This window comes from Emiliania huxleyi (assembly GCF_000372725.1).
Source record: "Emiliania huxleyi CCMP1516 unplaced genomic scaffold EMIHUscaffold_637, whole genome shotgun sequence".
Lineage (NCBI taxonomy): Eukaryota > Haptophyta > Isochrysidales > Noelaerhabdaceae > Emiliania > Emiliania huxleyi.
Window position 1 is genome coordinate 25175 of NW_005197223.1, and position 4309 is coordinate 29483.

A 4309-nucleotide genomic window follows, 5' to 3' on the forward strand; every position below is an offset into this window, starting at 1 on the left:
CAAAAACACCGATTTCAGCTGCGGAAAGACGTTGGGGTGAAAATTCTCCAAAAAAGGAGGCAACCCTTCTTAACCCGACATTCGACCAAAAAGTACCTTCTCTGAGACCCCGCGGCATGGCCCGCCGCAGGCGAAGAAAATTTAGGGTGGGTTCCCCTATGCCAAAGAACGTGTATCGCGAGAACTCGAGGATTTCGGCGGCCGGCGCGCCGAGCACAGCGGTTCGCGCTGCCTGTATGCTCGCGCTGGCTACACCGTTGCTGTGGCCGTCTTCGTCCGTATTGTACACCGAGCTGGCGCCACAGCAGAGTACAACAACGGCTCGGACGAGCTGCTCCACGGTACTACATCATCAGAGGGCCCGGCAAGGTCCACGGCGGAGCTGGCAGTGGTGGGAGTGGTGGTAGGAACGAAGGCGCACCTGTCGGCGATTCACCGCCGTTCGTTCCCGTCTCTCAAAGCTGGTTACACCGTCGATGCGCACATCGAGGCGCTCGTGGACGAGAGAGACGTCGCCCTCCTCTTTCGTCCCGGGGCACTGTTCACGCCGGAAGGCCCCGTACACTGCCAAGTACATTAGCCTTCATCTCTCCTACCGCCGGCCGGGAGTGCAGCCGCCACCAGTGAGATTGTCCTCGACGTTGGCACCTGCGAAGTAATGAACAACAGGCAGTGCGTCATATGGCGCTATGATAGCCCTGCGGTGGACGTCCTCGACGCAGACGAGGCGGAGCTCATCTGCGCGGCGCAGATCCGGAGATCGCCGACTGTCTCTCTCTCCTGCGCGAGTGGTTGCACCACCCTGGATGAGGCATCTGGGCTGGGGCAGGGCCGTTAGTAGAGGAGGTCGACTGAGGGCGCGAGGCCACCAATCGTCAAAGTCTGCTGCTGACTGACTGTCAGTCACTGACTGAGCAATCGCATCGGCGGTACTAGTAGGGTTACTACGAGGTCTCTGCGCGGGATGGGCTGGGGCCCTGCGCCCCAGTCGATTGCCGCATAGTTCGTCGTAGTAGCCCTATCATAAACCTCTTATTCACACCTTGCACTTTGAAAAAAAGAAATGTCCGACTTTTGTCGAAGATCCGGAGGGTTTATCGGAGCATCACCCCGTTAGAGAGAGAGAGACTTCTTCTTGATCTTGTGTTAGAGTTGTTTGGTATTGCTAAAAATCTCTCTCTCTAAACTCGAGGGGCCAAAATACGCCGCGAGCAGGGCGGAGTTGCGCCGAGAAGAAGCCGCGAGAGCAAGGGATCGGGCAGCGGCGGCGCAGCAGAACGAGGCAGACAGAGGAGAGCGACGCGACAAGGAGGATGAAGCGACAGGAGTTAGAACGACGAGAGTGTGACGACCGCGAGGTGGCATGAAGGTTGCACGTTGCAGCGAGAATCGGCGTTGCAGCGAGAATCGGCGAGGGACTGCGAAGAGAGATAGGAAGAGGCAGACGCCCAAGGGTGGGCGACGGCTAATAAATAAATAAATAAAACGGACACCTCTACTGTGAGATGGGTAAAATAAAAAGGAACAGGTCCCCGCCCTTGCGATCTTTTTGTGCAGGGTTCTTTGTGGGTGTGGTCGGCGACTAGCCGGGGACCCGGGGTCGTCCTCCCGATGGGGGACTAGCACTAGCCGTCTTCCACATGGTCCCTCGGGTCCCTGCTGCTCCTAATCTCTTCGACGGCTAGCACCACACTCCTCTCCTTAAAATCCCTTGTGTTGGTGGCGGCGTGCCGTCCTCCTCCCATCCCTCCCTTGCGCGCCTTTGGGTTGTCTGTTTTCTTTCTCTTTCTTAAGAATTCCCTGGCGATCCGTTTTCTTTCTTTCACAGCAGACTGGCAGGTCTGGCACTCACACAAATGGCACACAGCCGAGGGAAAGAATTTCACGACGCGTAAAGCCGTATGTCATTGTGTGGTGGCGGCGTGCCGTCCACCCCGCGGCACCGTCCTCCCATCCGCATCCTTCCTTGGCCGTGGCTGTTTTATTTCTTTCTTAGGAGGCTGCCAACCACATTAAAATCATGATTAAAATAGTCATAGTCATCACGCCCCTCGGCCTCTCTCTGCACTCTGGTGCCTAGCCATGCCACATGCCCACGAACAGACACACTCTGGGCCGGCCCACTGACACTACAGATCCCTCGCGCCGCGCTCCGCCGCCCCACGGTCCACAGCCCCACGGGGTCCTCTCTCACGTCTCAGCGCCGCCCCACGCCCCACGCCAGCCCCAGCGTCCACGCGCCCCCTTACTGGATCTTGCTCGCCAGCGTGGAGACCCCCGACTGCAGCGAGGAGGACATGGTCGAGGTGAGCGCTTTGATGCGCTTCGAGTCGATGCTCGGCGCGGCGATGCCGAGCCCCGACAGCCCCCCGGTGAGCGAGTCCAGCCCCGGCTGCTGCATCGGCTGCGGCGTCGGCGCGCCGCCCGCCGAGGGCAGCCGCTTCACCTCCTCGAGGAAGGAGGCGGAGTTGTGGATCGTGGTCCCTCCGAGCAGCACGCGCACGCCGGGGTTGGCTGTGTTCATCTCGGAGACGTAGCGCGACTCCTCGTACGTGACGCCGCCCACCATGAAGACGATCACCTCGACGGGCGCTCTCCGCTTCGCGCCGGCCGTCGGCGGCTCGCTGCCGAGGTGCGGGTACCTACAGCCGGCGCGACTTCCGCGGCTGAGCCGGCGCGGGCGTGGGCAGGCGGCGACCGTGTGCGGGTGGCGGTTGCTGAGTCTCGGTGAGGGTGCCCTTGAGCAGCGCGTCGAGGGTCTGCGCGAGGTAGGGCGAGTGCTGCGTGTAGACGTTTTGCACGCCCTTGATGTTCCGCTGCAGGCTCTTCTTGGTCGCCGCGAGCCTGCAGCCGGGGGAGGGGCCGCGGGGCACGGGTGGGGGCGGGGGTGGGGTGGCGGGAGGCGGAGGCGGCAGGCGGAGGCGGCGGCGGGAGGCGGGAGGCGGGAGGAGGCGGGAGGCGGGAGGCGGGAGGAGGCGGGAGGCGGGAGGCGGGAGGCGGGAGGCGGAGTCGAGCGGCATCGGTCGTCAACGAGAGGGAGGGAGGGAGGGGCGGGGGCGGGAGCAAGATGGGAGGGTCGCGCGCGCCATGTCTTGTTGGAGAAGAGGTCGCCGCTGCGCACGGCCGCGCCGCAGTGGGCCAGCATCTGCGAGACGGCCTGCCGCGCGTCCGCGCCGAGCATGTCGCAAAAGGTGTCGATGCGGTTCGAGGGCTCCTTCTCGTACCGCAGCGCGTAGAGCAGCACGAGGCGCAGCTTGTTCTGGTCGGCGATCGACGGCTTGCGCAGGAGCGCGAGCACCTCTGTGACGGCGGAGGAGTGGTCCTCGGTGCAGGCGAGCTCCTGCTCGACTTGCGAGACCTGCGAGGCACGCGCCGCGGCCGGGTCGGTGCGCGGTGCCCAGCCGCGCGCGAGCCTCTCCCCCCGCCCGAGAGGCGCGTCGCCTCCATCAGCTGCTGCGACTCGACGAGCCGGTTGATCTCGCCGAGCAGGGTGACGTGCTTGGAGACGTCGCCCGACAGCTTCTTGAACTGCGGGTACGCCTGGCGGTGGAGGAGGAGGGGGGGGGGTGTGAGCCCTCCCGGTGAAGAGGTGTGTGCTGGCCGCTGAAGCAGCAGCAGACGCGCCTCGACAAACTGCTGCATGTCGGCGATGGAGCCGATGTTCTTTGTCGACTTTGTCTTTGCCTGGAAGGCGTCGAGCAGGCCCTTGACGTTCTCGGCGAGGTCGCCGTAGTTGAGGAGCATATTGTCCGCGAAGAAGGCGTCCTGCACGCGCGCGGGGAGGAGGGTCCCGAGAGGGGTCCGAGGAGGGTCCGAGGAGGGCTCCGGAGGGGTCCGAGAGGGCTCCGAGAGGGGTCCGAGGAGGGGTCCGAGAGGGGTCCGAGAGGGGTCCGAGGAGGCAAGAGGTGGCTACTCCTCGGGCCGAGGCGATGGCAGTGGAGACGGCTCGGGCGTAGCAGGCGATGGAGGGTGTGCTGCGACGGCTCGGGCGAGGGCGGGTGTGGCGGTGGCGAGGGGCGGGGCGGGCGGCGCCTGGTCGGCAGAGAGCACCAGCTGCTGCAGCTCCTTGTCCACGCCTGTTCACAGCAGGAGGTGTGAAGAGACGCTGTTCACAGCTCCTTGTCGACGCCTGCAGCCACACGACAACAGCCCCGCGACACACGCGACACACACGCCCGCGCAGACGCGCGCCCGATCCCCGCGTGGCCAGCCGCTCTCTGCTCTCAGCCAGCCGCTCGCGCGAACAACCGCTCGCCGCCAAACCCTCTCCCTCTCCCCTCTGCGCGTGTGGGCGCGGCCGCCCCCGCCC